At 44.0% G+C, this 10,121-nt stretch overlaps 1 long non-coding RNA gene across 1 annotated transcript; it reads right to left on the bottom strand.

The window, feature by feature from the left end:
* Positions 1-584: 584 nt before the first annotated feature.
* LOC122169401 lies at positions 585-9,695 on the bottom strand. Its single transcript, XR_006171561.1, has 2 exons — positions 8,645-9,695; positions 585-3,439 (listed from the first exon to the last, which is right to left on the bottom strand). It is a non-coding gene; the product is annotated as an uncharacterized LOC122169401 (long non-coding RNA).
* Positions 9,696-10,121: the final 426 nt, after the last annotated feature.

Genomic DNA, 10,121 nt, shown 5'->3' with positions numbered 1-10,121 from the left:
CCCCCCCCCCACGACAGGGTTTCAGGTCTTGCTGCCCCTTCATTCCCCAAGGGCGTCAGTCGCCCGTTTTGCCGCCTTTTGTTCGCTATGATACTGCTGTAAAGCATTAATCACCACCTTCCATTGTTTTGCTAATTTTTTTGGCTGTTTTATCCACCTCTAACACCGTCTCCCATAATAAATCACCAAACTTCCTCCACTCCCCCACTTCATGAACTGTATGCGGATTTACAAAGCAACGTTTAGCCTCCCCGTATGCTAGGAGCCCTGAGAGCTCTTTACAGAGGTCAATTCCCTTAACCTGACGCTTTTCTAAAAAGCAAGTAAATAAATCATATGCTGCTTGCCTTTCCATCACCTCAATTAGTCAGCGCGCGCTGTTGCAGCCTTGCAAGGTCTCGGCGGCGCGTACTGGCCAGGACTCTCCTATGAGGTCGCCTGAAATCCGGAGCATCTTTTGTTTGGATGCTCTATGAGTCTTCCTCGCTGCTAGGAATTGAACCCAGTAAGTTGTTACCCGTGGTGAGTAGAATGTGCCCGCATTCTCCACCATTTGTGTAATAGGTAGAATGATGGACCAAAAGTTAAGGAGTCAATTATTGAATTTATTAATTATAATGAGCAAAGAACAAAGAGGCAATGCAGCGCTGGGCGACAGGGGACTCTGCGTTCCACCAACTGTCGCAAGGTTTGAACCAGTACCCGATCCTTTTATGCAGTTCGTGTCCTTCCATTTTCCCATTGTGGTGTACTCTGCGCATGATCCGGCTGTTGCTAGGGGGTCTTCTTCTGCCTCCCGGTGGTCGTATGGGTTGAAGTAAGTAGTCTTCCTCCGTATCCTTTTCTTGACCCCTTCTGGGGGTTCCCATTTATGGTATGTTGCTCATATAAGCGAATCCTATTGGTCGATTACACAATCGCTAACCTTTGACCGTATTTGTGCGAGTTCCCTGTTTGCGCAAGCTTCCAGTAAGGCAGGTTTGTGTTTTCGCAAGCTAAGCTTATTAACTCTGGACAAACATTCTTGCCTTTTTGACAATTTCCCCCCTTTTCTTTTATCGTTGAATGTTTGTCCTCCAATTTTCATAGTTACAATTCTCCTTTCATAATTGTGATCATGGGATGGAATATCACACTTTTTCTATTTACAATTTCTCTATTTCCCTCTGCGGAGTCATTTGCATTAAGATTAGCAATTTCGTGGTGTCAAATCGCTTCTTTATCAGTTGTAATAATCATTTAATTATACATGGTCCAAATATTAGCCCCAGAATAATCGTGATCAAGGGTCCAGCCAGAGCAGACAGTAAAGTAGTGAGCCATGGTGATATGTTAAACCAACCCTCATACCAGGATCTTCCTATTTCCCTATCCCTTTTTCGTTGTTCCAATCTCTTACGAAGTTCAGCCATGGAATCCTTAACTATCCCGGTATGATCAACGAATGAACAACATTCTTCTTGTAGTGCTACGCATAGTCCCCCTTCCTTTAGGAATAGGAGGTCTAATCCTCTTCGATTTTGTAATACCACCCCTGATAATGATTTGACCGAAGTTGCCAATTTATCAATTGACTGTTCTATTCTGTCTAGATCTTCATCTACAGCTTGTTGTAAACTTTGTATCTCGTTACTTTTGACGAGTGAGGCTATGCCGGTTCCGGCACCCACACTTCCGGCAATCAAGAGGGTTGCTAAAGTAATTGCTGTTATAGGCTCTCTTTTCTGTCTGATGAGGCTCCCTTCAAGCTGATACATAACCTCTTCATCAGAGTGATACATTAATCGCGGGATAATTACTACTTGTATACAAAATTCAGATCTATTAAATACCTCTAATGATATACATGGTGTCATTCCGATATCTGAACATACCCACTTTGCACCTGCTGTGGGGATTAGCCATTTAAATTTTGCGTTTGCCTTGTTCTTTATTCTACCTTAAGATATTGTGCTGTTACAAAGACTTTTATATTGTTCTGGTATGGTTCCAACACACTTTCCTTTCCCTGTGACATGTTGTATAGTTAACCCCTGGGTGTGATTACTATCCCATGGGCATGCAGCAGGATTTGTTCCATTATTCCACGTGACCTTGCTTGGTTCTCCAACTGCCTCGTAATAAGGTGGTCTAGCACTATAGCACAACCAACACTCGTTAGTTAAGTTTGGTTGCGTTTTATTCAGGGCAGCATATGCGGCTTGCATAATGCCCCATAGTGGATCACTGAGTGTAGGTGGTGGTGCCTTATACTATATTTGGGCCTATAGACAATGGGGAATCATGTGGCATACTTCTCTTTGCTATTCTAAATATACCACCCCTGTCTGGACCTGGTTCCCAAAATCTAATTCCCCACATTCTTCCAACTAACCAACCATCTTTCGTAGGCTCTTGAACCTTTATATTAATTTCCTTACAGTATCCACCATCCTCACAATGTCCGTAAACGTGCCCATCTCTTCCTATGGTGGGTCGTTTGCAACCAGGAGGGAACCATTCCACCTGTATATCTGGGTCTTTAATATCTGTGGGCCATTCAGATGACCATGTCTCACATCCCCAGTAACCACAGTAGTAATGATTTGGCAAGTTACAATAATTTCTCCCTCTGTTTGAAGCGGGACAAACATAAAATCCCATACAGTTATCTGCCCTATCTCTGCGGTGTCCCGTAATTAACTTTCTTAAAGAAACGGTAAAATTTACGTGGGTTTGATTTTTACAGCTTTTCAAGGGTTGGTCAGGTTGTTGCATGTTGAATAATTCCCATATCATAGGCTCGTGTGGATTATTGGCCCGTACCCCCGGGAGTAAAATAGATGCACAGACCAAAATGATAGTCTTCGGGGCCAAGTATCGTCCCTTCACCCGAGGTCCATCTCTGCCTCGCCTGTCAACTGGGTTGCAGCCAGTTACAGGGGTTTTTATCTTCTCGGCAGCAGAAGACCTACTCGAAGGTGAACTTTTCCCCATCACAGTCTGTTATATTCACTATTGAACCCCTTGGGGCAATCCAGGCACTTATCCACAGAGTGTCTCAGGAGTTTGGTTCCGGAGCCTTTTCAACAATCGGCCAACCCTTACAGCTGTATACCCGTTGTATTCAGGGCAGACTTGGTAGGCTGACCTCACTTAATATTCTATTAAAGTATTTAACAAATTCGTCTTTCAAAGTCCTAAAAATAATTTTCATTCTTCTCTATCCATAAACACAAACCCCTTTTCCACATTTAACGACTTTCCACAAAAAAATACAAAATTAGTGACAAGATTAATGCTATTACAAACCCTATTGAGCACTGTACAGCAAAAAGCAGGTGTTCAAACCATGCCCCAACCATTTAGCTTCTTCAGATGGGCTGAGGTTTCTTCACCAGAGGGATTATATGGGTTTCTTCTGTTCAACTGTTTTACTCTATTGTCTTCGCAGAAGTCCCTGTGGCAAAATAAATCCCCCCCCCGTTTAAGTTTTGTTTATCGCGATTTTCTGGACAGCTTCACCTTCAAATCCCCCACTGGACTAGTAACTTCCCATTCATTGTTGTCTACTGGTCCTTTAATACGGCTGGCGTGTGTCCATCCTCTTTCTGCGGTTCCAACCGCCGTATTAGTAATTAAGAGTACCAAATAAGGTCCCTCCCAACGGGGCTGTAGAGTGGCTTCTTTCCATGATCTTATAAGAACCCAATCTCCTGGCTTAATCTGGTGTAACCTAATATCAAGAGGGGGTCTTTGGGTTATTTGACCTTTCTCCCACAACTCCTGTCTATATCTCATTAGTTCACTGATATAGATATTAATGGTCTTATCTGTGATATTTGGATGATCAATAGGAACTCCTGCATCGTAGGGCATTCCATATAACATTTCGAAAGGAGATATCCCTATATCGGCCCTAGGTTGCGCCCTAATGTTTAATAATGCTAAAGGAATACATTTTATCCATGAGAGTGTGGTTTCTAGTGTCAGTTTCGCCAATTGCTTTTTCAACTCTCCATTCATCCGTTCCACGCATCCCGAGCTTTGGGGATGCCAGGGAGTGTGTTCTTCCCATTTTATTCCCAAGGCTTCCGTCAGGTTCTTTATAATTTTAGATGTGAAGTGGGGACCCTGATCGGAGTCGATAACCTCAGTGACCCCGTATCTGGGGATTATTTGTTCTAAAAGGACCTTTGCCACAGTTTGAGCAGTCGCTCTAGAGGTAGGAAAGGCCTCAATATAATGAGTGAGGTGGTCTACAATGACTAAAACATATTTGTAACGTCCTACTTTGGGAAGTTCCGTAAAGTCAATTTGGACTCGAGAGAATGGTCTTACTGCTAGGGGTCTTCCACCCATAGGTACCCGTCTTTGTACAGCTCTATTAATCCTCAGGCATGTGGGGCATCCTTGGGTAATCTTCTTTGCTAAGTCGTGGAGACCTATAGTCATATATTTGGTGGCAAAGTGGTCTACCAAACCCTGACTTCCCCAATGGGTTTGTTTATGTAAATTAGTCAAGATATTAAAGGCTATTGATTTTGGTAGAACTTCTCTTCCATCTGATAGATACCATTTCCCTTCCTCACTCTTAGTTACTTCCATTTGAGTAAGTTTCTGTTCTTCCTTAGGGGTGAACACGAGAGGTTCTATTCTCAATTCTGTATGTTTCGGTTTGTCCTTTGTTAGTACTAATACGCGTAACGCAGCTTGTTTAGCCTCTTGGTCTGCCATGTTATTTCCCCGCGTCTTATAGTCAATTCCTTTTTGATGCCCCCTTAAATGTACTACAGCTATTTTAAGCGGTCCCCTTAATGCTTGTAAAACTTCCCTTATTAATTCCTGATGTATTAAGTCCTTTCCCTGGGAGTTAATTAGTCCCCTTTCTTCCCAGATTTTTCCAAAAGTGTGTACTACTCCGTAACTATATTTAGAATCAGTGTATATTGTTCCTGACTTTCCCTCCAGTCTTCTTAAGGCCTGTAGAACTGCATATAGTTCACAGGCCTGCGCTGACCAAGAGGGGCTCAACGGCCCAGATTCTAATACCCTTAACGTTTTCCAGTTTATCAGTGCATATCCTGATTTCCTTTTTCCATCAATCACCCTAGAAGACCCATCTACAAAGATTCTTTCTCCTTCATCTAATTCTTCCTCTTCTAGGTCCGGTCTAATCTTTGTCTGGTTCTCAATAGTTTGAAGGCAATTATGTAATAATTGTGATTCCTCGGGTCTGCCATATAGAAATTGTGCAGGATTTTGTAAACTAGTAGTTTCTAGGGTTAAATTTGGCGCTTCTAGCAAAATACCCTCATATTTCAACAAACGAGAATCTGAGATCCACTTTTCAGCTTTTTGTTGTAAAACACTCCGAATATTATGGGGAGACAACACCCTTATGTCGCTGTTAAAGGTAACTTTTCTAGCCTCTTCCACTAGTAAAGCACATCCTACTATTGCCTGCAGACAAGTGGGCCATCCCCTACTCACTGGATCTAATAATTTTGAAAAGTACCCTATAGGCTTTTTCTTTCCAGCCCACTCCTGAGTCAGGACCCCATATGCTGTACCATCATCTATATTGACAAACAAATAGAAAGGTCTCTTAAGATCAGGGAGGCTTAAAACCGGGGCATTGACTAGATCTTCTCGCAATGCCTGCCACTTCCTCTCGTCATCTTCACCCCAAGTTATCCACCCCTCGGGGGTTAATTTTTGATATAAAAATTTTACTTTCTTACTATAATTCTCGATCCATTGCCTACAATATCCCACTAGCCCTAAAATCTGCCTTATTTGTCTTTTACTTTGGGGGGGTGGCAAGGACAATATCCCTCTTATTCTTTCTGGATCTATCTTCTTTTCCCCTTTGTTAATATAGTGACCTAAATACCTGACTTCTTCTTCCACAAACTGTAATTTTGCCTTTGGAACTTTGAGGCCTTTTAACCCTAGAAAATTAAGGAGTTTGATGCTTTCTTCCCTAACCTGTTCCTCCTCTTTTCCTGCGATTAACAGGTCATCGACATACTGGATAAGGGTGATTTCTGGAGCTGGTTGATATTCTCGTAAAATCTGTTCTAGGGCTTGCCCGAACAGATTTGGGGATTCGGTAAAGCCCTGTGGTAGTACTGTCCACCTCAACTGTTGTTTTCTCCCTGTATCCGGGTCTTCCCATTCAAAGGCAAAATAATCCCGGCAAGACTCATCTAGAGGGCAGGCCCAAAATGCATCCTTTAAATCAATTACACTATACCATAAATTTTCAGGGCCTAATTTGCTCAGCAAGGTGTAAGGATTAGCAACTACAGGAAAACGAGATATTGTCCTTTTATTTATTTCCCGTAGATCATGTACCAAACGATATGTACCATTAGGCTTTTTAACCGGCAATATAGGAGTATTGAATGGGGACATGCAGGGTTCCAATAACCCCTGCTTTATAAGTCTCTCTATTTCTGGCTTTAGGCCTCTCCTTCCCTCCAATGAAATGGGGTACTGTTTTATTTTTATAGGGATTTCAGGGTCTTTAAGTTTAACTGAAAAAGGAGGTATTTCCAGACGCCCCACACTTTCGGTTGTATGCCATACTTCAGGGTTAATCCTCTCTTCATCTTCCACCTTTAAAGGGCAAAGTTTAATCCTTATTTCCCTGTTCTTTACCTCCAAGCTTATTCCCAATTCTATAATTAGATCTCGCCCTAACAAATGGAATTCAGCTTCTGGTACTATCAAGAAGTCTCCCAATCCTAGCTTAGATTCTGTTTCTATTTCTACATTTTTAACAACCCCTACTTTAAAGGGTTCTCCCTTAGCTCCTACTACTAGGGCTGTCTCTCTGGACAATTCACATCCAGAGGGTAGTTGTTGTATGGTGGATCTCTCAGCCCCCGAGTCCACCAAAAATTCTACTTCTTCTTGTTGGGGACCTATCTTTAATTTTATCAAGGGCTCACGGTGTTTCTGAGTCCCCAAAAGGTAAAGCCCCTGACCTCCCTAGTCTTCTTTAAACATCTTTTCATCTTGTATCCTACTTCTACAATTTTTCTTTAGGTGACCTTTCTTCCCGCAGTAGAAGCAAGTCCGTTCTTCCTTTCTTTCCCTTGCTCCTTCGCTCTTCCCCTGACTGAAGGGTGGTTTCTGTAATGGCCGCCTTTCCTGCTTGTCCAGTTCCCGACTCTCTCTAACTGCGGCCACCATCATCCTAACTTGCCTCCTTTGGTTCTCATCATCCCTGCGAACATATACCTTCTGAGCTTCCCTTAGTAATTCATCCATCCCCCTGTCCTGCCAATTCTCAATCTTTTTGAGTTTCTTTCGTATATCGTCCCAGGCCTTTGCTACAAACTGCGTTTTCAACAAAGCCTGTCCTAACGGGGTTTCAGTATCCAAACCTGAATACATTTGTAGATTTTTTTCGTAACCGCTCCAGCCAGTCATTAGGGGATTCCTCTTTCTTCTGTCTTTCGTTAAAAGCTTTATTGATATTCTGGCCTCTAGGGACTGCTTCTCTAATTCCTTGGATAACTATACTTCGTAAATCCTGCATATGTATTCGGTGATTTGGATCTTGGTGGTCCCATTGGGGTCTTTGTAGGGGCCATTTTACATCCGCCTGAGGTCCCTGGGCATGCTGGGCGTCCCAGATTCTCATTCCTGCAGTCCTAATCATATGTTTCTCTTCAGTTGTAAATAAGATGCCTAGAATGGACTGTAATTCATCCCACGTATATATATTGGGGCCTAGAAACTGGTCTACCCTTTCCGCAACTCCTAATGGGTCTTCCAAAAGCCTACCCATCTCTCTCTTAAATTCCCTAACATCCCCCGAACTTAGAGGTACCGAAATAAATCCCATCTGTGGATTGGGACCCCCCATAGGTACCTCTCGCAGTGGACATAGATTTTGTTGACGTATCCGTCTCCTGGTTTGAGGGCCCAAATTAGGGTCCATTCCTTGATTATTTGAATTATCCTGGTTATCTACCTCGGGTTGTGGAAGAGGAGGAGCTATCGGTGGTGGTGGGACATATGGTGGGGGTCCCATGGGGATATCCTCCTCTTTTCGAGGCTTCTGTTTTTCAGTCTTTGTGTCTACTTTGGACAATTTGAAAATCGGGATTCCTGGTCCCCCTGGGCGTGTAACCCAAACGGCTGCATATTCACTCTCTTCCTGACTGAAGGGAGTCTTAGTGTTAACCCAAATATTTAACTGTTGTTGTACCCAATCTTCGCTGGATCCAAATTTCGGCCACCAAACAGCTGGGCCAATCTTTTGATCTCCCCATACTTTTACACAATAATGAATCATCTTGGCTTTACTCTTATTTCCTGTCCCGGGATAGTACCTCCACATTTCTAACATGAATGCTAGAGGGGAATCCTTTGGGATTGGAGGACGTTTCATGGCTACAGGGGCCTTGCTCTTTCCGTGTCCCATCTTCCGGAGTGCCTCCACTCAACTGTGTGTGCGTTCCACTCGCTTCCCCTCGTTTGTGGCTCACGCCTTCGCAGGCAATGAGAACCGCACTATTAGAGGGTCCACACTCGCTTGGGTTAGTCTGAGCTACCGGCCCCCTCTCACACACACACCACTCATCACACTCTGGGAAACCCGACCCCGACCGAACGGAAAACCCTTGCCAAAACAGCAGTTACTTACGCGTCCTGCGTCTTCGTCCAGACCTTTGTGCACAAAATTTAAGGGGTCGACCGATCCTTTCTTGCCTTTTTGCTCTTAAATTTCGGATCGTCGGTAGGAGTAAGGCAGGGAGTCAAGGGTGGGGCCGCCAATTCTGGTGGGGCGCCTCCCCAACCCTCAGAACCCAGCCACTATTCCTATCCGAGTCACGGCACCAATTGTAATAGGTAGAATGATGGACCAAAAGTTAAGGAGTCAATTATTGAATTTATTAATTATAATGAGCAAAGAACAAAGAGGCAATGCAGCGCTGGGCGACAGGGGACTCTGCGTTCCACCAACTGTCGCAAGGTTTGAACCAGTACCCGATCCTTTTATGCAGTTCGTGTCCTTCCATTTTCCCATTGTGGTGTACTCTGCGCATGATCCGGCTGTTGCTAGGGGGTCTTCTTCTGCCTCCCGGTGGTCGTATGGGTTGAAGTAAGTAGTCTTCCTCCGTATCCTTTTCTTGACCCCTTCTGGGGGTTCCCATTTATGGTATGTTGCTCATATAAGCGAATCCTATTGGTCGATTACACAATCGCTAACCTTTGACCGTATTTGTGCGAGTTCCCTGTTTGCGCAAGCTTCCAGTAAGGCAGGTTTGTGTTTTCGCAAGCTAAGCTTATTAACTCTGGACAAACATTCTTGCCTTTTTGACAATTTGTGGTAACAAGGAGAACCTGGCACTCAATATGAGTGATCAACAAGTCTCGTTTCTTGATTACCAAAGATTCTCTTTTATACATGTCTTAATAATCCTCACACATAGTGCAAAAGCGAGCTCATCATTGGTGCTTGAAGCTGAATGCCAATCCCTCCCACCTTATGCCTGTTCTTCATTCCTTTAGATATTGCTTCTGTTTCTTTGTATCCACCATGTCGTGTGTCCTTGAGATGTTAACAATTCAGACAAGCTGAGTTCTGTAATTCTCAAACTCGTGATCAGCGAGCTGTACCATGTTTACGTGCCCTTTGTCACATAGCCATTCCTCCAGCAGCTCATCCCCCAACCTGTAACGATGCATGCAATTATTCCTCCCCAGATGCAAGACTCTACACTTGCTTCTGTTAAACCTCATCCAGTTTTTTTCTGCCCAGCTCTCCAGCCTGTCCAGGTCTCGCTGAATGGCAGCACGGCATTCAGGCAATCCTCCCAACTTCGTGTCATCAGCAAACTTGCAGAGGGTGGCCACTATCCCCTCATCAAGGTCATTGATGAAGATGTTGAACAAGACCGGACCCAGCACCGACCCCTGAGGAACACCGCTAGTTACAGGCCTCCAACTGGACTCTGCACCGCTAACAACGACCCTCTGTGCTCTGCCAGTCAGCCAGTTCTCAATCCACCTCACTGTCCACTCATCTATCCCACCATTCCTCAGCTTTGTTATAAGGATGTCGTGGGGGACAGTATCAAATGCCTTGTTGAAATCAAGGTAGACTACATCCACTGCTC

Source organism: Centrocercus urophasianus, unplaced genomic scaffold, assembly GCF_019232065.1.
Source record: "Centrocercus urophasianus isolate 14NV4802_14NV808 unplaced genomic scaffold, USGS_Curo_1.0 seq_530, whole genome shotgun sequence".
In the NCBI taxonomy this organism is placed as follows: Eukaryota; Metazoa; Chordata; class Aves; order Galliformes; family Phasianidae; genus Centrocercus; species Centrocercus urophasianus.
This window is presented reverse-complemented; position numbering and strand designations above follow the sequence as displayed.